The sequence below is a fragment of the Balaenoptera acutorostrata genome, chromosome 17, assembly GCF_949987535.1.
Source record: "Balaenoptera acutorostrata chromosome 17, mBalAcu1.1, whole genome shotgun sequence".
Taxonomy (NCBI): domain Eukaryota; kingdom Metazoa; phylum Chordata; class Mammalia; order Artiodactyla; family Balaenopteridae; genus Balaenoptera; species Balaenoptera acutorostrata.
Window position 1 is genome coordinate 28,939,873 of NC_080080.1, and position 24,439 is coordinate 28,964,311.

The 24,439-nt window shown below is 36.8% G+C and overlaps 1 long non-coding RNA gene across 1 annotated transcript in view; it reads right to left on the reverse strand.

Moving 5' to 3' along the window:
* Nucleotides 1-4,168: 4,168 nt before the first annotated feature.
* The window catches only part of LOC130705497 (uncharacterized), a 204,286-nt gene continuing 184,015 nt past the window's right edge, over nucleotides 4,169-24,439 (reverse strand). Inside the window, exon 3 of the long non-coding RNA XR_009005759.1 lies at nucleotides 4,169-4,324. This is a non-coding gene — a long non-coding RNA (uncharacterized LOC130705497). The remainder of the gene's footprint in view (nucleotides 4,325-24,439) is intronic.

Consider the following 24,439-nt stretch of genomic DNA (forward strand, 5'->3'; position numbering starts at 1 on the left):
ATTTCTCTCATCAGTTTTGTAGTTTTCCTCTAAAAATCTTGTACGTATTTTGTTTGATTTATACCTACATATTTCATTGGGGTGTCAATATAAATGTTATTGTTTTTAATTTCAAATTCCACTTGTAAATTGCTGGTATATAGGAAAGCAACTGACTTTTGTAGGTTAACTTTGTATTCTGCAAACTTGTTATAATTGCTTATTAATTCCAGGCAATTTTTGGTCAATTCTTTTGGATTTTCTACATGAACAATAAAGTCACCGGCAAACAAAGACATTTTATTTCCTCCTTCACAATCTGTATACCTTTTATTTCCTTTTTTTGTCCTAATGCATTAGCTAGGACTTTTAGTACAATGTTGAAAGCAAGTGGTAAGAGGGGACATCTTTGCATTATTCCTAATCTTTGTGGGAAATCTTCAAGTTTCTCTCCATTAAATATGAAGTTTACTATAGGCTTTTGCAGATGTTATTTATCAAGTTGAAGAAGTTCCCCTCTATTCCTAGCTTGCTGAGAGTTTTTTTTCACTATGAATGAGTGTTGGATTTCTTCAAATATTTTTTTCTACATCTATTATGATCATTTGATTTTTGAATGTTGAACTAACCTTGCATGCATGTAATAAATCCCAGTTAGTCAAGGTATAAAATTCTTTTTTTTTTTTTTTTTTGGCCGCACCTCACAGCTTGCAGCATCTTAGTTCCCTGACCAGGGATCAAACCCCAGGCCCCAGCAGTGAAAGCACTGAATCCTAGCCACTGGACTGCTAGGGAATTCCCTATAAAATTCTTTTTATACCCTGTTGGATTCAATTTGCTAGTTTGTTTTTAGACAGATTACTAAGCTCTCCAATGCTTTTATTTCCTCTTTCTCTAAAACTGGAATAATAATCTTTGTCCCAGATATTTTTCTAAAAGCCCTGTGCTGCCAATCTGCAGGAATGGTGAAAACTCATTAGCTCAGGAGCTAAGCCTGATTTTAAATACAGCTCTCCCACTTCTCAACTACATAGACCTGGGCCAGTCATTCACCCTCTTGAGGACTTCACTCACTTATTTACCATGGAATCACTAAGGACATCCAAAAACAGCATTTAAAAGCAGCTTCTCAAAATTTTAATTAGATCACTCACTTGTTTTACTTCTGTCAAGATGATTAAATGCACTATGTATGTGAAAGCACTTCTTTTTTCCTCTCTTTTTTGCTATCCTGAGATTGCACTTCCCAATAAAGCATGATCAATCAAGCTTTGCTGTGTATTCTGTTTTCTAAAAAACTTAAGCCATGGTGTTCATTTAAAGTACCATTATTATTAGGAACATCATCAAAGCATTTTTTCTTTTCATTCATTTCCTGTTTTAAGTTGTTGACTATTCATCAAGGCTATCCTTATGAAACAATTTCATTCAGGTGAAATCAGATTAAAAAGGACACCAAGTACAGCTCAGAGGAAGAAAATACATCCCAAGAGAGCAATGAGAATATTAAAGATTTGTCTGTAAGGATGGAATAGGTGTCCCTTCTGTTTCAGGAACTCCTCTGCTTTAGCAACCATCTGACTGGTGCTAACATGTCCCATGAGTCCCCCATTAGAAACCTCCTTTAAAAGACTGTCCAGTCACATGGTCACTTGAGGTGGGTACCTGGCCATAAACACACACACACATACATGTGCACATACCATGTGTGGCCTAGAGCAGTTCTCCATTTCACATTTCCCAGAGTCTAAGGCCATGGTTCCCTGATTTTCCTCTTTTGCCGATCTTTTCATGAAGTAAAGACCTCTTTGTCACAAAAATATAGGAGTTACGTAATCTCAGAGTAAACTGCTTTTCTTTCAATTAAATAAATTTAGCCATAAGAAAAAGTCCCTACATTATCCTTATTTTTCTCATTTTACCTCATACTGGTGAAATTTTGTCACAGACTGGTATTCGGAAACCACTGGCAGAGGGGCAACTCAGTTAATGAGCTAAATAGAGAACTGGGAAAGGCTGACTCACCTCACCAAAGTGAGGAATGTTCCAGTATAGAAAAACACTAGGAAATACCCGATCCAAGAAGGACAGTTTAGGATCAACCTCAATATTTTAAGTGGTTAAGACCACTGTGCATTTAATAGATGTTGTACAACAAATCAGATGGGAGAGTGTTGGTACAGGCACCCAGACCTTCTCTTTCTTTTGCAGAGATCATCCTTATAACCAAAATCAAAAGCCCAATTTTTCATTACTTTTATAGATATTACTTCAACATAATTTTTTTTCAAATATATCTGAGGTATTATGGCCAATACCATAGAACACTGAGTAAGATTAACATTCATGAATATATGTTTGTTTGTTTTGAGAACATGACCCTGACAGAGTGTGAAGTTCTGGTTTTTTTAGGAATCATTCAGGGCAGGACCAGACAAAGTCACTGCCCTCGAAGTCCTAACTTTCCAAGTTTATATACACATAGTATGAAAGACACAGGGCATATTAAAGGGTTAGTTTTGTATTTGATATCTGCTTTAATTCCTTAATAGAAGAAAAGAAAGGAAGGAAACAGGATGGGAGGGAGGGAGCAAAGGAGGGAGGGAGGGAGGGAAAATGGAAAGCAATAATGGTGGTTCCCAGAAAGAAGGACAATGGCCAGTGGGAGATTTATGGGAAGTGAAAGCCCTGATCCTGCCCAGCTTGTCCGGGAACTCTTCCTGCTGGGGGGTGATTTGTGAACTGCTGTCTGGTCAGCAGTTCCAGGGAGTCAGTTCTGGACTCTAATCCTCACATTTAGAATCACTAAACCCAAGCCAAGGTTGTTTTCCAGGAATAGGGCTTTATAGGGTAAGGCTACTTCATGCATTGTGTGGTAATTAGTGAATAGTCCACTTCATATTTAAGAACAGAGTCAGGACAGAAAAAAAAAAATGTAGTAATATTACCAAAGCTTGGAAAGCACTAATTAAAAAAAAAAAATCATTTCTTTCCAGAATAGATATGGCCCCACATGACAGTGGGTATGAAATGGTTAAATACTCAAACCTCAGAACTGATAAATCATGAAGGACTTTCATTGATGCTTCCGAGTAAACGTCATGACACCAATAGTTCTGTTTAATAAACCAATTTTCAGTTCAACAGTAACAGCAGCTAGCATGTATTGAACACTTTCCACATGCCAGCCACTGTCCTAAACACTGATGTCACCTGCAATATTGCATTTAGTCCTCACAATAGTCCAGAAAGTTAATTAATATACTTATGTCCATTCTACAGATGAGGAAATTATGTCTAAGAAAGTTCAAGTAACTTATTCAAAGTTAGTTCGATAATAAAGGTGGAGCCATGGTTTGAGCCCAAACAGTCCAGCTGCAGAGCCCCATGCCTCCATTATACATTTACTTCCATTCTAATAGTTACTTTTCTCACTCAAAGTCACTCTGAGCTTTAAAGTCACATAGATATAGATTTAAATTCTGATGTGTGACCCTAGAAAAGTCTTTGAATTTCTTGGAGTCTTAGTTTTTTATCTGTAAACAGAGTAATCATACCACTCTGCAAGATTACTGTGAAAGTGAGAGGTAGTACATGGAAGCCATTCAATACATGGAAAGTATTACCACAGCACAGACAGGACACAGACCATCAAGATTAAAAAGGGAAAATAAGCAGACAAAAGACACAGAGAACAGGCACTCAGGACCTATCTCCAGGGTAAGGGATAATTGGTAGTAGATCACCTTTACAAAGACTGAAGGAAGTAACTTCCCTTTAAGCAATTCGGTTGATAAAGTAAAATTTGAGTATACTTGCAAATAGGATTTCAGGTAATAACATTTAAAACAAAACAAACAAACAAACAAAAACCAACAAGAAAGAGGAGTAGATCCTGTACAAAAAAAGAAAACAAAACCCAAGCCATTACAAAAGATTATGCTCTGAGCCACACCAAGCCAAATTTATTCACATGGTAAAGGAGGAATTGATGTTTGTATCAGAACCCATCCACGTGTCATATATAATGCAATATCCACAAAAGCATGTTAAACCAGATATAGTTCTTTATCCTGTGTTGTGGAGGAGTCATCTCTGTGACTCTATTGTCTCAAAGAAGCTCTAGGTTAAAGAATCACTCTGGTAGAACCCTAGACAGTGGACATCCACTGGCAATTGCTGTCGAGAATCTAACGTGTAGTGTGGGAAAACAAATAGATAACAGACCTTAGAGAAGATCACATTAGCTAGGCCTCCAGCATTCTTGCACTCTGCATTCTCAAGTAATGTAATTTCCCAGTCCAGTAGAGGTTCATAGCTTTTCCACTGTGGAAACATTAAAGACCTAACATGAAAAGGAAAAAAAAAAAATTAGGAAAGAGAGAGTGGAAATGATAACACAAATAGCAAGAGTACAATCTAAAAGAGTCTGAGAGGGGATCTGCTGTGCTAGCGCAAAAATCTCCATGAGCATTTTGCTCCCATATGTTGGAGTCTTCCATTCTATAGGTCCCTATCTTCACAGTGCACTGCAACAAAAACGTAAAATTTATGAAAATAAAATCTACTTTTTGCTAGTTTGTCTTTTGTACATAAATTTTGCAGACAAAAGCTTGAATTTAAAAAATTCAGTCAGAAACTTGCAGTTTTAAGATTTACTTAGGCTTCCCTGGTGGCGCAGTGGTTGAGAATCTGCCTGCCAATGCAGGGGACATGGGTTCGAGCCCTGGTCTGGGAAGATCCCACATGCCGCGAAGCAACTCGGCCCGTGAGCCACAATGACTGAGCCTGCGCGTCTGGAGCCTGTGCTCGGCAACGAGAGGCCGCGATAGTGAGAGGCCCGCGCACCGTGATGAAGAGTGGCCCCCGCTTGCCACAACTAGAGAAAGCCCTCGCACAGAAATGAAGACCCAACACAGCCATACATACATACACACATAAATAAAAAAAGAATGTAAGCAGACAAGAATAGCATTAAAAATAAATAAATAAATAAAAAGATTTACTTAATTCCTATTTACTAAAACAAAATCAGTCTTTTGGAGAGATCCTTCAAAAAGGTTTTCATTCTTTAAATGTTACTATGTTTTTCAGAAACTGACTGTAAAGACTGCTATTAGAATACAAAAAAATATGCTTATGACTGTATTTCTCATTTTATCCCATGTCATGGTGTTTTAATCTGCTATTATTACTTGAATACCTAGTAGGCACTCAATGGATATTTGTTAAATAACAGGAAGAATTGGCTAAGGAGTTTAAAATCCTTTCATGATTTCATAATTTATCATTTCACAATAGTTAAGACCAAGAGCTCTAAGATCAAATGGACCTAATTCACTATCTGTGTCCTTAAGCAAGTTTTTATAACTTCCTTAAGCCTCAGATTTTTTATTAAGAAAATCTCAATATATAATTACTTCTTCCATTGGGTGGTCACTTAGATTAATAAGATAATTAATATAAAACTCTTAGCTCAGAACCATGCTCATGGTTCTAAAGTGCTAAAAAACATTAGCTACTAACAATTTTACACCTCATCTTAGCAAATAATGTACACAATTCTTTAATCTGCCTTTAATCTTTAATCTTGCATTCCTACACACTAACAACAAAAAATCAGAAAGAGAAATTAAGGAAACAATCCCATTTACCATGGTAACAAAAAGAATAAAGTACCTAGGAATAAACCTACCTAAGGACGCAAAAGACCTGTACTCAGAAAACTATAAAACACTGATGAAAGAAATCAAAGACAACATAAACAGATGGAGAAATGTACCATGTTCTTAGATTGGAAGAATCAATATTGTGAAAATGACTATACTTCTCAAAGCAATCTACAGATTCAATGCAATCCCTATCAAATTACCAATGGCATTCTTCACAGAATTAGAACAAAAAGTTATACAATTTGTATGGAAACACAAAAGACCCCGAAAAGCCAAAGCAATCTTGAGAAAGAAAAATGGAGCTGGGGGAATCAGGCTCCCCAACTTCAAAGTATACTACAAAGCTACAGTAATCAAGACAGTATGGTACTGGCACAAAACCAGAAATATAGATCAATGGTACAGGATAGAAAGCCCAGAGATAAACCCACACACATATGGTCACCTAATTTATGACAAAGGAGGCAAGAATATACAATGGAGAAAAGACAGCCTCTTCAATAAGTGGTTCTGGGAAAACTGGACAGCTACACGTAAAAGAATGAAATTAGAACACTCCCTAACACCATACACAAAAATAAACTCCAAATGGATGAAACATTTAAATGTAAGACCAGACATTATAAAACTTTTAGAGGAAAACATGGAAAAACACTCTTTGACATAAACCACAGCAATATCTTTTTTGACCCACTTCCTAGAGTAATGAAAATAAAAACAAAAATAAACAAATGGGACCTAATGAAACTTAAAAGCTTTTGCACAGCAAAGGAAACCATAAGGAAGATGAAAAGACAACCCTCAGAATGGGAGAAAATATTTGCAAACGAAGCAACTGACAAAGGATTAATCTCCAAAGTATACAAACAGCTCATGGAGCTCAATATTAAAAAAACAAACAACCCAATTAAAAAGGAAGACCTAAATAGACATTTCACCAAGGAAGACATACAGATCCAAGAGGCACATGAAAAGATGCTCAACATCACTAATTATTAGAGAAACGCAAATCAAAACTACAATGAGGTTATCACCTCACACCGGTCAGAATGTCCACAAACAATAAATGCTGGAGAGGGTGTGGAGAAAAGAGAATCCTTTTGCACTGTTGGTGGGAATGTAAATTGATACAGCCACTGTGGAGAACAGTATGGACGTTCCTTAAAAAACTAAAAATAGAACTACCATATGAGCCAGCAATCCCACTACTGGGCATATACCCTGAGAAAACCATAATTCAAAAGGACACATGTACCCCAGTGTTCACTGCAGCACTATTTACAATAGCCAGGACATGGAAACAACCTAAATGTCCAACAACAGATGAATGGATAAAGAAGATGTGGTACATATTTACAATGGAATATCACTCAGCCATAAAAAGGAAAGAAATTGGGTCATTTGTAGAGATGTGGATGGACCTAGGGTCTGTCATACAGAATGAAGTAAGCCAGAAGGAGAAAAACAAATACTGTATATTAGTGCATATATGTAGAATCTAGAAAAATGGTATGGATGAACCTATTTGCAGGGCAGGAATAGAGATGTAGACATAGAGAACACACACATGGACATGGTGGGGAAGGGGAGGGTGGGACAAATTGGGAGATTAGGACGGACATATATACACTACTATGCGTAAAATAGATAGCTAGTTGGAACGATCTTTAAACACAGAAAGCTCAGCTCCGTGCTCTGTGATGACCTAGATGGGTGGGATGTGCGGGGAGTAGGAGGGAGGTCCAAGAGGGAGGGGATATAGGTATACATATAGCTGATTCACTTCATTGTACAGCAGAAACTAACACAACATTGTAAAGCAATTATACTCCAATTTTTAAAAAATCTCGATATACAATTACTTCTTCCATTGGGTGGTCACTTAGATTAATAAGATAATGAATATAAAACTCTTAGCTCAGAACCATGCTCATGTTTCTAAAGTGCTAAAACTCATTAGCTACTAACAATTTTACACCTCATCTTAGGCAAATAATGTACACAAATCTTTAATCTGCCTTTTTGGCCATATAATGGTAGCTTATTGGTAGCAGGAGACGGAAGTGGATTCAGTTGCAGAGGCAAGAGCACAGAGACCAGGAGAGAGAGAATAATACACTAAGAGGAAAAAGGGAAGGCCCATTTTCTGATGCTGAGCCTCATACCATGTTTGACAGGCACCACTGAAAAAGCTGGGTCATCCTTAATAACAATTACCTGGGAAGAAAAGGATGCCCCTCCCTTTTTTTGGCAGGGGAGGGGGAGGGAGGGAGATGGAAAGAGGAGAAAGAAGCAGAAAACGTCACTATACACAAAATGGAGATCAAGGTGGGCCTGCGGGGGGCAGTGCGGTATAGTGGACAGAGCATGGCCTGTATAATGAGACAGATCTAAATTTGGTTTTGTAGCTGGGTTATTAGCTCCCTAGGCTAAGTACCTATTGCTCTTTAACAATTTGTGCCACTCTCACTTTACCTTTGTAATGGTAATAAAAATTCTAATTATAAAATACATAAATATAAAAATTATAATTATGTCATAGGGGTGTTGTGAAAATATAATGAAACAACAACGCTGGTTGAGTGCCCAATCCATTTTCTGGTCTTAGAAAATACTTCTCACACACTCTGCAGGCAAGGAAGGTACAAAAATCCTTGCTGAAGCGTTGTTTCTTGCACTGGTTTAGTCATTTCTTCCATAAGCATTCCTGGAAACTGTGGGAGATTTGTGTTGTGTCAATTTAGCTAAACTGGGACTACATTTCCCAGAATCCACACTTCCCTCATGTGATCAGTTCTCAGCTAGCTTCTGGTGCTGAGAAGGTTGGTGCAGCACAAGGCACTGTTGCAGCTCCTGCCTGGTGGTGCTGACCCCCTGGCTTCTTGGCTGGAGGGTGTCAGCAGCCAGATGCTTAACTCCTCCAGATCCTACTGCATCTCCTGCTCTGAGTTCTCCAACTCCTGGCCCAGAGGTGTGTTTAGCAATGTGACAAAGGGGCACCAGCTTCTCCTGAAGAAAACCCTCATCATCAAAGTTTGAAACTTGGAGGCAGTAAGGAACCCATACAGGTTCCAGTTCATTCTTAAGGGTTCCAGCTCAGACTTGCAGGTTCCAGTTTGGCCTTTTTTCCCCCACTCCACAACCATCCTCCCTTCCCAACCATCTGCCTGTGGACATCAGGTTCCAGCACTAGACTCAGACACTAAACTACACATACACTGTTTCTCCTGTTTCCATAACTGTGTAAGGTCAAAACTTTATGATAAACGCCTATTAAAAAAATATATATCTATATATTTATAGATATATTCATATATTTATCCTGGTCATCTTCTCTGATAATCTGATAAGAGCCTCAACTGATACAGTGGGCTCTCTCTCTTTGTTCCAGAAACTATGTTATGGACTGACAAAACTGATGAATAAGGTACTGACCCTATAGTTACAAAATTATCACAATTCTTAAAGGAAAAATCAGCCTTTGCTCATCATATAAGAAATTATAAAGTTTCTACGGATTTGCCTACTTTGGACAGATCATATAAATGAAATTATGTAATATGTGACCTATTGTGTCTTTTTTTTTTTTTTCACTTAGCATGCTTACTAAGTTTATCCACATTGCTGGATGTATCAGTATTTCACACTTTTATGACTGAATAATATTCAATTGTATGGATATATCACATTTTGTTTATCCATTTATCCATTGATGGACATTTAGGTTGTTTTCACTTTTTGGAACTATATAGTTCCAAACTAGATAGTGATAGTTACACAACATTGTGAACATACTAAATGCCACTGAATTACACACTTTAAAATTGTTAATTTTATATTATATAAATTTCACTTCAATAAAAAATTTTAAGGTTATGAAGTTATAAGGTTGGTTTCCTTTAGTTTAAAAAAATTTACATGTATCTATAATTGTTCAGAGTGAAATTGAAGAGACTCCATTAGAGTTTATGGGTGCTGAACCAGTAAAAATTATGTTCATTAAACTAGATATTTTCAGTGATAAGGTCAGATGTTTTCCGCATTTGACTCCAATCTTCTACGTATATTATTCTTTGCTCTGCTATTTTGCTACAAGCTTGTCACTGATTGGCTTCTTGACATGCACATAAAATCAATTAGCATTCAGTCTCTGAGAATAATTCTCTTAATAGATTACTGCTTTCACCATTTAGCCAACAGAAAAACATTTCTTTCCACACCACCCCATACTTATATAGGAAGGCATTTGGTAACACTTATCACCTTGCACATGCCAGCAATTAGATGTCAATAGAATTCCTATGTTCAATCCCTTGTATACAAGGAACATATTAGCCAAAATTTCCAGTCCTCTCACCATTTTCTGAACTCATCAATTTTTGTCCTTTACATCAGTTAAAGGCCCACATCTGCCTCCAAACTTCCCCTAAAAAGGGGAGAGTATGAAAGTAGATTTCAAGATTGAGGATATGTCAAGCCAGTTCTCTTTCCCTCATGTTTCAGGGAGTACAATAAAAAGCCAGTATTTTCCTTCAACTGCTAACTCCGCTTTCTTTTTTGTTGTTGTTTTACTTCTTTTTTACTCCAAAGATCTAATATGAATTTCATTGTCTTACAGATATTTCCGACCCCATCTCCCTCCATTATCCCTCTCTTACACTATACTACAGCCACACTGGTTTACATTTGGCTCCTAGAACATGTAAAACTCATCTCCAGCTCAAGACCTTTACAGTTGTTGCTCCTTCTGCTTGAATATTCTTCTCAACAAGATAATTTTTTCATCATTCAAGTTTCAAATCATTTAGTACCTTTTCACAGTGGGCTCCCCTAGCTATAGCAGCCCTTTCAGTCACACTCACCACATTACCCTATTTATTTTTTATTTTCTGTTTCCCAAAAGTATATCATATATACTTAATATAGAGGGGACTCTGTCTGTCTAGTTGACAGCTGTTTTCCCAGAGTTTTGAACAATGCTGGAGCAGACAGGAGGTGTACAATTAATATCTTGACTGACTGACTAATAAACTAACAGGTACTAATCATGCTAATAAATGTAAAATTGCCATTTGATTCATAGTGGTGCCATCCTTGTAACAGAGGATGCTGGAAGAGATTGGGTATTTGTTTCTATATGCATGTATGCATGTATGTATGTATGTTGGTTGGTTGGTTAGGGTTTTTTTGAGGCGGGGAAGGAGCAGGTTATAAGTTCAGTTTTGACATTTTCATTTTGAAGTATTATTGATGTCCCAAGAAGGGATATCAAATAATTTTGTAGATTAAACTGAACTTAAAAATTAGAGGTGTGTATAGGGATAAATTCATGAGACATCTGCTTCTCAGTGCCTATTATATGTGGGCATGGATAAGATCATCCAGGAATAGCAAGAAGAATAGGAAGAGAGGACTGGAAGTAGGAATGGATAACAATGGAAAGGAAACAGAACAGGAGTGGTCAGTGAGGGAGGAGGATAACCATGCAAGCGTGGCACGCTGAAGAAGAGAGTTGTTATGGACTGAGTATGTCCTCGAAAAATCCATAGGTTGAAGTCCGAATCCCCAGTGTAATGATATTTGGAGGTGGGGCCTTTGGGAGGTAATCAGATTTAGATGAGGTCATGAAGGTGGAGCCCCTGATGGGATTAGTGCTCTTATATGATGAGAAAGAGACACCAGAGCTTTCTCTCTCTCTCTCTCTCTGTCTCTCTGTTTAAACAAAGAAGAGGTCATGTGAACACACAGCAAGATGGGGGACCTCTAAACGCCAGGAAGAGGGTTCTCACCAGGAATCAAAACTACCAGGACCTTGATCTTGGACTCTCAGCTTCCAAAACTGTAAGAAAATACATTTCTGTTGTTTAAGCCAATTAATCTGTGGTATTTCATTACAGAGCCCAAGTTGACTAAGACAGGGGTGTTTCAAGAAGGAGAGAATCAGAAACATGTATAGCTGATTCACTTTGCTGTACAGCAGAAACTAACACAACATTGTAAATCAACTATACTCCAATAAAAATTAATTTTTTAAGAAAAGGAGATAACTGTACAATGTGTTGAGATGCTGCTGAGCCTGAAGTAAAATAAAGACTGAAAAGTATTCACTGAATTTAGTCACGTAGAAGTATGGAATATATATATGGGACTTCCATATATATATGTAATATATCCTAACACCATTTGGTGATACGCCTTACTACAACTTCACAACACTGTGAATTTATGTCCTATTTATATTTCATCCTAACTTTAAGATTTTTATTGGAGACTCTACTACCTAACTAGCTTATTCCTCTGTCTTTTTGTTCCCTATTTACTATGTTTCCTACAGGAACCATTTTACATCTCTCTTTATGTAAGATTCTTTACATGACTCTCTCTCATGTAAAGATCATTTGTCAAGATTTCAGTGACCTTGAATCGTTCAAAATGTCCATGGATCACTTCTCCAGTTTATAACACTTATCAGTTCAGACCTGCTGTATTGCAAACTTTAGATCCTTATTTTAGATTTCAACTCTATAGGAATGCTGAGCACAAATGACCATATATTCTGTTTCGAAAATCTTTTTTTGACAAGTTCTGGGGGTTCCAGGCATATGCCAAACAGTTGAGAAACTGTAGCCTCTCCAGCAGTTTTCCTTCACATCTTCTATTTACGTGCCCATATTCTGAGTGTAGAGGACATTTGTTACATAGGGCAGTTCCCCACCAACACCCCCCTTTCCTTATTGGGAGAAACCAGAGATCGTTGGATTACCATCCAATGATCTTTCTTTTTTCTTTGGAGCACCATCAGCCAGAATAGAAGCAAATGTTCCAGTCTCAGCCAACCAGAGGCTCCAACATGGGACAGTGACTCTTTAGCAAGGGACACAAAACAAAAGGGACCATTTCATTTCATTCACAGCAGCAGCAGCAGCAACAGCAGCAGCAGCTCTACAAGATTCTGCTTGGGCTAAAGGACTTGACTTCCTCCCTCTTGTCATAAAAGAACAGAAGTGCCTTGGTTCACACCCAGTCTCTATTCCTGGTTTTCTGTCCTCCCATTGATTTTGTGATGTCCTTGGTATCCTTGCAAATTTATACACTTTTTTTCTTTTTCTTTTTTCCTAACATTAGCCAGGTAGTTTTTGTTACCTGCAATCAAAACATTCCAAACTAACAGAGAGGGAGGTCTTCACATGATGGACCCAAGTAAGAACCTAGTAACCATGGTGAGTGGCTGAGCTGGCACTTCCTGACAGAATTATTTGTTACTCTTGGCAGCTTTCAAGGGGGAAAAAAACCCACTGCTTTGCCAGAGCTTCTGTTGCCAGTGACTATCACTCTGGGGGTATTCTCCAGAGAAAGAGAACACTGGGGGGAAAAAACCCAGCACTGCAATTTAGATTGCCACTCCATGTAATAAATAGGGAAATGGTGTTACTTTACTGGTAATTAATTTTTTTAAAAAGCCCACGTAAAATGTCAGCTGGACTCTGTTTATTGGAACATAACAACACATTAGACAAACTTAACCTTGTTGATTTACCCGAGACAGCTAGGCTGACAAATTTCAATTGAGCCTGTTACAAAGCTGGCTCTGACTTGTAAAACTGTCTATTTTGAGTCAAGACTAAGTAGGACTATATACATATATATGTATTTTCCTGCCTCTAATGAGAGAAACAGACATATGAAAAAGTTGTTTATCCTTTGAGCACCAAACATCATACTGAGTCCCTTTGAAATGTTAAAATTTGGAGCCATTGGTCTGTTATCTACAGAGAGAAAAACAATACTGTGGGTTCAGGAGAAATGGATAGGAGGGTTTGAAATGGGAAGAAAAACACCAATAGGAATGATAAACTGGGTTTTAATGACAAAGTCACTTTGCCAACTGTAACTCGGGTGCTGGGTAAGCTGATCTGACTTCATTAGGTGATAGTCAGCCTCCCAAAGCCATCATCAGGCTGGAAGAAAGCCATATGTGTTAGTCGCACAAATGGACATTGATTTTTCAATAAACTGGAACCCAAAGCCAACATCACTCCAATGATATCTTTTCTCAGGAGAGAGGATTTCTCGCTCACGCCTGGCACCATGTCTCAGCTCTTATATTACAAGAATTACATGGGTGAAGCAGAGTAGAAAACATCAGCTCACTTAAGTCATGTGATAAATGAGGCAATTAAGTCAATTAGATGCACACTTACTGAGTTATATCTGTTTTGCTTTGTAAAATATAATTTTAAATAGGATCATCTGTCTTACCATACTTGATGGCATTAGAATTCTGTGGGGCAGAAAAAAATGTGGTTCATTACTCTATAAAAACAGTGCCTACTCTCTCAACTGGATAAAGTAACCTTGCTCTTTAAGTTAGAGGTTGTTATCCCTTAACTCTTTCTCTGTAAGAAGGGAGGACACATTTTGTATTTGCTAGCTGTCTGCATTTCTTTAAATGAATGGCTTTTCTACCAGTCATCATGTGTTTGGGGGATTAGTAGACAGAATGTTAAGTTTTTCAATGCATCATTTACCAGATGCATCTCTTTCTGGAGGAAGAGAGAGAGCGTAGTTGAAGAAGATTTACGTTATTCTGGGAAGTGTCATTTGAGTGACTTTGTAGTGAAAAGACGAGCAGGCACCCTTGTCTAAGAGAATAGTGCCAGGACCTTTAAGTGGCTTAACTAAAGGTGTTCACCACCACTGTCTCCCCTTGGTATGCAGAACTTGTCACTGGGGAAGAGGCATATACATCTACAGAGGAGACAAGGAGGTCTTTCCAGTGACCATAATAAGACCCTTTGCTTTTGGAGGAACACTTCTAGAGATTCTGACAGATTGTGATGGTCCTGCCTAAGGTGTGTGGACAGGTTAGGACACCAGGAACCACCATGGGAAACTAACCATGAATGAAGGTAATACTGGACTGGTGGACAAGGCTAGATTAGAGGCTTATCAAGAAATTGCTTATGAGCCAAATTATGTTTCCTTTGTTTTAAAGTAGTGAACCAACTAAACTCAGCAAGCCATTTAAAAGTTAGAGGACTTCCCTGGTGGCACAGTGGTTAAGAATCCGCCTGCCAATGCAGGGGACACAGGTTTAAGCCCTGGTCCGGGAAGATCCTACATGTCACTGAGCAACTAAGCCCGTGGGCCAAAACTACTGAGCCCGTACTCTAGAGCCCGTGAGCTAAAACTACTGAGCCTGCGTACCACAACTACTGAAGCCCGCACACCTAGAGCCCATGCTCCGCAGCAAGAGAAGCCACCACAATGAGAAGCCCGCGCACCACAAGGAAGAGTAGCCCCCACTCGCCGCAACTAGAGAAAGCCTGCACACAGCAATGAAGACCCAACGCAGCCAATAAATAAATAAATAGATAAATTTATAAAAAAAAAAAGTTAGAATATTTCACATATAAATATGAATTACTTTGGCCAGGACACATGCTCTACAATTTGCTCAAAAGCCTACCACTCACATATATATTCTTACTCTCCCTGCTTCACTCATTTCTTTAACTTGCTGGAACACAGAAGGTGGTTGAGTTCTTCATCTTTTGCCAAGATGGTTGTGGGGAGAGGCTACCAATTCTGTCACAGAATGGAGGTGAGACTGGAAGCCCCTTTAACCCCGCCACATGGGAGTGCGGTTGAGAAATTTTGGCTGAACATGTGGAGAGAAACTGAGTTGTAGCCTTGAGAACATCCTTAGTTGAACTGGGCGTGTGAGTTGTTACCTCACACACAAGGGGTGGGGACCTAGGAAGGGCGCGATTGCAGGAGAGGACAAGGACATTAAACATGGATTTTTAAGGTATAATTGCTGGTCAAAGAATATGTAAATCCTAAGTTTGAAAAATATTGTCAAGTTGACCTCAGAAAGGTTGAACCAGGTTATATACAAACCAACAGTTCATGAGAACACCAGTTTGCATACTAGTCAGCAATGGCTATTATTGATCTTTTTAAGTTTTGCTAACCTGACTGGGAAAAATTGCTGCTTTGATTTGAATTTTCCTGAATATTGGTGAGCTTAAGCATATTTTCCGATGTATGCTGGCCATTTTTATTTTTTCTAAGAACTAACAGTCTATAACTACTGTTCCTTTTCCTTTTTCGGTTATTTGCTTTTCCTTATTGAACTGTTGGAACCCTGAGATGCTTCTCCTTTCTCTGTCATATTTGGTACAATGTTTTCTTCCAGTCTGTTAATTGCCTTTTAACTTTGCTGTTGCATCCTTCATTGTGCAGAAATTGCTAATTTTTATTTAGAAAATCCATTAATTTTTTAAAATGATTTTTGTGTTTAATGTCTTTCACAGATCCCCTCAGCTCCACAACTGCCAAAGTAATCTCCTAATTTCCTTTAATAAAGCTGTTGGTGTTTTACATTTGTATTTGATTATTTAATCATCTGAAAGTTGTTTTATGTTTGCTATGAATAGAAATATAACTTTTTAAAATAAATAGATATCAGATTACCTCAACACCATTTTCTCATTATTTGAAATTCTAATTGTATCTTAAATTAACAGGTATCTTCTTGCTTTTGGGTTCATTCTGAAATTCCATAAGGCAACTTCCTTACTGGAGATATGGGGTTGCTGATTACTCACCATTCTTCTCTCTGATTTCTCAAAAAATGATAATAGACACTTAGAGTCTGATAAGGATGACAATGTATAGCATCTGGTTTACATTGGCTGGGTACTGTCCAGTAACCTCTTGAAAATATAGAACTTCTAAAATATTGTATAAGAGGATGTAGTCTGGTCTGGAGCCAAAGTGAGGCTTTCTTTTTCTTCCCTACAGATCTAGATCTTAGGATGTAACTGTGAGGAGGATGAGATCTGCAAAGCAATTACTCAACCAGCTTAAGGAGGAGAATGCCAGCATCCCAAACCCATTTTCTCAGAGTATTTACCCCAATAATATCTCCCCCTACAAGGAGAAGCAGAAATTCTCTCTTCTCTAAGGAAAAATACAAAACAAAGGAATGACCATCCTTCCCAACATACACTCTCATTGTTTATCTTTCTCAATTTTTTCTTTTTAGGATACCTTTGCATGTTTTCTCTTTGAGATGAATTTTAAAAGAAACTCATAACTTTGATTTGAAAAATCTTGTTGGGATTTTACTTAGAATTGCATTCAATTTACATATTTATTTGGGTATAATTATCTTTACAGTATTGAGTTTTTTTGTCCTGATGCTTTGCTATATATACTTCAGCATAGTCATATAATTTTCTCTATAAAGGTCATGTGCATTCTGCTAAGTTTGCTCATGGGTTTTAAATACTTTTTATTGCTATTGAGTCGGATTTTTTCTCTTTCATTTTTCTAATTAGGTTTTTACTTGTAAAGTGATTGATTTTGTATGTTGACATTTTATCAACCTGCTTTGCTAAAATTATTGTTACATTCCATCTCTCAGACAATTCTATTATATGCAAGTAATAAAAGTTTGAGGCTCTTATCTTAAAATTTCTAACTGTTTTCTTTTATTGCCCTGTTGCATTGGTAGATGTCCAGTTTTAGTAGCCATGATGGTGTTAGGCATTCTTATTTTGGTCAAGACTTAATTGGGAATGGTTTTAATGTTTCACCATTATGATGTTTGCTAAGTTTTTCTGACAATTTTCTTAACTAAATCAGGGAGGAACCTATTTATTCTTAGTTTGACTCTATTAATAATGGTATTGATTCATGAGCAATTACTTTTTTGTAATGAGATAAGTGTATAATATCTCTAAATGTGTTAATCTGGTTGAATTATATAAACAGATTTACCAATGTGAAACCATTATTACACTTCCAGAATAAATCCTGGTCATTTATATTATTCTCTGAAAAAGTTGCTGGCTATAATTTGTGAATATTTAACTTGAGATGTTTGTACTTAATGTTTGTAAATGAAATTAATCTATAGCTTTTCCCATTTTTTGTGTTCTTTTGTTTTCTGGTTTTGTAATAGAGTTATTCAGATTAATTAAATGAGCTTTAAAGTTTTTTAAAACATTTTTAATGCTTTGGTAAGTTTATTTAACAGAGTAATTATCTTTAAAAGTTGAATAGAACTGGCTTATAAATTCGTTTTGAACTAGTGTCTTTTATAGGGATAGATTTTTAATATGGTTATTGATGTATTCAATTTTTACCTCTTCAGTCATTTAAAGTAATTTATACTTTCTTAGAGAATCATTCACTTTTTTGTTTTTATTATGGTTTTCTTGAGCAAAAAGTTATTCATAGAATTTTTGTCAAGATTTCTTGACATTCCATACCCCTGGTTATATTTTTCCTTGTTTCAAATTACTTTATCTTCTCTCTTTTTTCTCTAATACACTTACCAAAGAGAACAAAAAACTCATTTTATTGATTAAATCTATTATATACTCTATTTTATTAATGCCCACTTCTTTCTTCATTAATTGAGTCCTGCTCCCACTTCAGCAGGAGTTCGTCCTTAGTGTGTGCTTTACTGGAAGTTTTTGAGAGCCACACTACAGCACTGTGAGATTATTTATGTGAGATTCTATCAGCTTATGAGAGCCTTTAAGCAATCATTGAAATTAAGGAAAATCATGTAAAGTTAATTACAAATCACATTATCTCTGGGTAGATAGAGCTTGTGAAATCTTCTAGTCTAACTGTATTTTTTGTTTATTTATTCAAATAATATTTTTGAACAAAAAATATTCGATTCCCTATGTACTGCCTGCTATGCTATGCACTGAGGATATAGCAGTTAACCAAATAAACATGGTTCCTACCTTCACAGGGCTTCAGTCTGATGGAGGAAACACATTAAACAGACCAATAGCTCACGATAAACAGACAAACATAAATAAATAAGTGAATTTTAATTTTTCTATGCATTTGGAAGAAAGAAAAAGGTGCTATGAAAGAGAATAATTTAGATGGAGAAATCAGAGAACGTCTCTATGAGGAAATGACATTTAAGTTGAGATAAGAATGATGATAGGTCTTAGGTAGGCAAAGAATGAAGGGAGGGCAGTGGGGGTGAAAGGAATGGCACAAGCAAAAGCCTGGAGATGAGAATAATTCTGGCTTGCTCAAAAATTAAGAATGAGATTACACCAAATTAAGCTGTGGAAGAGAAACAAAGCTAAGATGTAGGCCAAGATCTGAGCTTGATGGGTCTGTAGCTACAATCAGAAGTTTTGGATTTTATTCTAAATAAGATGAGAAATCACTAAAATGTTTTCATCTGGGGAGTGTTACAATATAATCTACCTTTCCAAAGACCCATCTGGCTTCAGGGCAGAGAACAAATTGGAGCAGAGCAAGGGTGGAAATGAGAAGAGTAGTTAGAAATTGTTGACATAACATGCAAGAAATAATGGTGGCTTGGACTAGAATGGTAGAGTCAGGATGGCAAATGTACACTGATTCAAGGCATTTTACAAGATAAAATCAGTATGACTAAGTGATTACTTCTTTCACTGTGGTAAGATACACACAACATAAAATTCACCACTTTAACCATTTTAAGTGTACAATTCAGTGGCATTTAGTACATTCACAATGCTTGCAACCGTCACCACTATCAAGTTCCAGAATATTTTCATCACCCTAAAAGAGTCATACCCATTAGGCAGTCATTCCCTGTTATCGGCTGAATTATGTCCCCCCAAAATTCATATGTTGAAGTCCCAACCCCCAGTACCTCAGAAGATGACTGCATTTGGAGATAGGATCTTTAAAGAGGAAATTAAGATAAAATGAGGTCATACAGTAGGCTGTAATCCAATATGACTGGTATTTTTATAAGAAGAGTAGATTAAGACATAGACATGCACAGAGGAGAGATCATACGAAGACAGAGCAAGAAAACATCCATCTACAAGCAAAGGGATAGGGCTCAGATGAAATCAACACTGCTAGAACCTTGATCTCAGATGACTAGCCTCCAGAATTGTGAGAAAATACACTTCTGTTGTTTAAGACACCCAGTTTATGGTACTTTGTTATGGCAGGCCTAGCAAACTAATGCACTTTCCATTCCTTCCTCCCCTCAGCTCATGGCAACCACTTATTTGCTTTTTATCACTATGGATTTGCCTATTCTCAATATTTCCTATAAAGAGAACCTTACAGTACGTGGCCTTTTGTGTCCAGCTTCTTTCACTTAGCATACTGTTTGCAAAGTTCATCCATGTTGTAACATGTATCATTACTTTGTTCCTTTTTATGGCTGAATAATATTTCATTATATAAATATATCACTTTTTTATTCTTCAGTTGATGGTTGATGATGACTTTGATGTAAGGAATGAGAGAGAAGAAGGTATCAAGAATGACTTCTAGATTTCTAGCTGGAGAACCTCAATGAATGGATGACATTTATTGAGGTGGGAATGAAAGTAGGAAGAGTATATTAGAGGGAAGATTTGGAAAGCTTATGCCTACAAAGGGTTAATGACTAGTCACATGGCCAAGGCAGGTCTGTGTCCTCCCATTCTATTACCCTCTCTCTTCCTCTAACAAATCAGCATGGGTGAAATAATCTAAACCATTTTACTGGTTTCACCTTTTCCTATCTATCAAGTGAAATTATTCCTGGTCATTTCTAGCCCTGTATATGCCCTCTGGCCAATCAAAACGTTCCTGAAACCAACTAGCAAAAACTACGAGCAAAGACTTGCAATATATGAACATATAACTGGGTTTAAGTACTAAGCCAGCCACAGTATTAAAATTCAATCAACTAACCAACTGATCCTTTTTCTTGGTCTCCCAGAACATTCTAGTTCATTTTAAACAGTATTTTTTCTAATTATGAAAATAGTATGTACACCTCGTTTTAAAATTTGGAATATACAGAGAGGAACATAAAAATAAAGTGAAAGCTGCTTATGATCTCTCCACTTATAGATAAGCACTATTAATATTTCTGATTTTTTTTTCTATAAATTTTACAGAAATCTCTCTCTAAATTCAGGGGTTGTATTTCTAAAAGAATTGTGGTTGGCAAAACAGCGATTGGCATGCTCAAGGTGCTGTAGGAAATATAGATTTAAGGAGAAGTGCTAAACTGTACTGAATTAGTTTTAAACATAGCAAACAGAAATTCTAGAACAGGTTTCCTTTTAAAAAAAATCTTAAATACTTGTTAGAAAGCCCTTGTCTAAATCACTTTCTTCTTCAGTTGTACAGGAAATATTGTTCCAGTGTCACGACCTGACAGGGTTTTTACATGCAGACTCTATCACTTTTTATATGCAGACTCTACTACTTTTTAAACAAGTTTTTATTGCCTTGATATGTCTTTTGCATTCATGGCTCTGCATCATTTGTTTTTGCAATTAGTGGCAAAATGTTTGAGTACTTTATCACCCATATCCCTTGCCTTGTCCCAGCCTCCTCACAATTTATCACTGGGCTTAAGAACACATTTCTTTGAATGTAGCCTTCAATTTCTCCTATGAGAGGGTGTGTTCTCTTTTCTTTGGAGTATCCCATAGACTGGCTTACATGATATATAGGAGGAGCTAACAATAATAGTGGTTTTCTTTTGTTTAAGAGAATCTAACAAAAATGGGAATGATAATCATCTTGATCATCATCAACAGCAAGAACAGAAGCAGCAGCATAGAATGACATTTTCCAGATATTTAATTGATATGCTAATATAAAACTAAGTTACCTAAAAGTCAAAATTTTCTAATTTTTTTTATGTTTATACAATTGAAATCTATTGTTTTTGTCATCTGTAGTCTTCACTTAATATCCTAGAAGAATTTCTCCTGTGTGATTAAAAGTTATGAGAAGATATAGTCTTTCTTTGAACAGTGTAAAGAAGGATTGATGCATTTCATAGTCTAATGCTTTGTTTTTGCAGTAAAAATATAAATGGCTGTTAAGGAACATCCTCTCCAGGAGAAAGGCAGCATGAAAACTGGCTTCCTTTTTGAAAACTACATGTGGCCAGGGTCAAAGAACTATCTACTATGATCTCTTTCAAGGCTATGGTGAATTTCCGGTGCCACTGCAAGCTGGTGATCGAAAGAATAAAAATAAAATGTCTAAACTTGGATCACTGTAGCTTGTTGCAACTCATCTATATGAATGTACCCTTAAGTGCAATTCTTATTAAAAAGAAAGGACCTAAGAAGGACTAGGCTGATCCAATCCCATGGCTCCAAAGCCAATTAGCCATATTTGGTCTCATGGCCAAGTGAAAATAAAATGCTGATCAGCACAGGATGACAGATTTTGTGGCAAAAACACAAAGTCAAAGTAACTGTCATTACTTGTCAAAATCCCATCTTGCCACGAGGTAATGGTGGAAACATGGCTAGAGTTTGAGCCATTTCTGGAAAAATGTCATCTGGTCAGATTGCACATGATTCATTGGTTTCAGAAAAGGTTAAAATACTAAGGTTGTTTCAAAACTGACTTCAGCCAAAAATCAATTTTTTCACATTAAATTTAAGCTACTATATTTTCAAATATTTTTTAGAATATTTTATAACGTAGTACTTCTAGCTTACTGATATGCATAATGCATTTTATATATTACGTTTCCTTATTTTAAAATAATCTGTTTTATTTTGGAAGATTAATATTTTTATGTTCATGGTCAGTATCTATACACTGTGTTTAACTATTTAAAATTTTATGAATATAAAGGTTTGAGTGACTGTTTGGAATCACTGAGAATGGAAAGAAGAGAAACTATATTATATTCCCTTCCCTCCAGGCTGGGTCACCCTAAACCATACCACAAATTGTCTCCTAGAAACTGTATTCATCTCACAAATTTTACCTAAGGAAATTTCTTATCTTCTAGCCTAGGAAAGTGAGATTTTGGATTCAAGAGGTTTATGATAATATATTTCACAGCTAAAAATTAAACTATAAATCCCAGTAGCTGGAAGGAATAATTAGTTGGCCTTTGAACAATGTTTTAATTTACATTTTGGTATTAACTTGAAATTTTATCTCAACAGCTGTAAGATTTTTCTAGTCAAGCGCATGAAGGTTCATTGCTCCTTTCCTTCAGTTATTCAACAACTATCTTGTGCCAGCTGTTGGTGTTAGCAGAGCAAGCAACATCATCATTCATTCGTTCCATAAATATTCACTGGGTACCTACTGTGTCAGGCATTGTTTTAGATGATTGAGATATATCAATGAAAAAAACTGAGACAAAATTCCAGCCCTCAACGTGCTTACATTCTGGTTGGGGGGAGGAGGGGAGTTAAATAAAAGATAAACATAGTATGTAAGTATATTATGCATTTTGTTAGAAGGTCAAAAATACTATTTGAAAAAATATATAGCAAGGTGGTCAGGGAAAGGATTGAAATTTTAAATAGAATAATCATAGAAGGCCTCATTGAGAAGGTGACATGTGAGCAAAGACTTGAAGGAGAAGAGGGAGTGAGCCATGTACATATCTCCATGGGCAAAGGGAGTAGCCTATACGAAGACTCTGGGATAGGACAGACTGGGCCTGGCATGTTTGAGGCCCTGAATAGAGGTCAGAATATCTAGAAATGAGTGAACAAGAGGAAGAGTCAGAGGAGACAAGGATAGAGAAATACGGGGAAAGATCATGTACAAGCCCATTGGAGGATTTTGGCTTTTATTCTGAAGGAGATGGGCAGCCATCGGAGGGTTTTGACTCAGGGAGTGACATGAGCTGATTTAAAGTCCCTGAAAGTACTCCTACAAAGGGTTTTGGTATCCTGTACATGTTCTCCAAGTTTACTGACCTCCCACATTCCATTTCTGCTATCCAGTTCTGATATCTTTCCCTTCTCCTCGGTGCTAATTCTCCCTTTGAATACCCTCCCTTTTCAGTATTTCACATTCAATATTCCTCCACCTTTCACATGAGTCCTTTATAATTTGTATCTCCTTTTTAAAAGTCAGTTTATCATTTTCTCTACCTATTATTTTGTTTTTATCCTTCTTTCAAATTATTTTGCTACTACAATACAACCAAAATGGAGAATGTTACCTCATTGTCATAACTCCCCATACTAAACTATATTCAGTATCACATGTTCCCACCCATTTCCAAATGAGTGACATTCTCTGGAATGAGTATCTTAACAACTGTGGATAGTATTGTCCTAGGTAATGGAGCAAAGACCTAGGCATATTCACCATTTCCTAATGTATTTTTAACTGCTGTGTCACAGCCTCTGAGTTTCTGTGTAACCTCTTCTAAATTTAAAACTTTCTGCTATTTAGCTCCCTGAATGGCTAATAGAAAAAAATGTGGGTTTTTTTTCCCATTTCATTTCCATGTACTCTGAAAAGAGAATAAGGTTGTGACCAGAGTTACTTTAAAGAACTTGTAATATTGGGTAGAAACAGAAACAACGTTCATTTGAGCACTTTGTGACTTGTTATAGTCTTTTAATTGGGATTTCAAATTGTTTATTCAATTTAGATGGCAGCGAAAGAGTACATTTTGCAGGAATGTCTATTGTACTTTGGCAGCTGTTCAGCGCCAATATTCCAACTTCAGTAGACAAGGAAGAGGCCTTCTACAAAGGGACCAGAATTGCAACCACATTCTGGAAATTTTTAAGCAGATCCAGGTTGCACCTTGTTTTAGTTTCAGATTGCCCAGAAGATACTGGGATAATAATTCAAATTCGAGTAATTTATTTGGCAAGTAGAGGCAACACCACAAGAAAAGTGGGGAGGTAACACAAGAAATGGAAGGCAATCAATAAATGATATACTATTCCAGCCACCACAGTGGGCAACTGAAGCTTATTCCCACAAGGGGACTCTGGGAAATG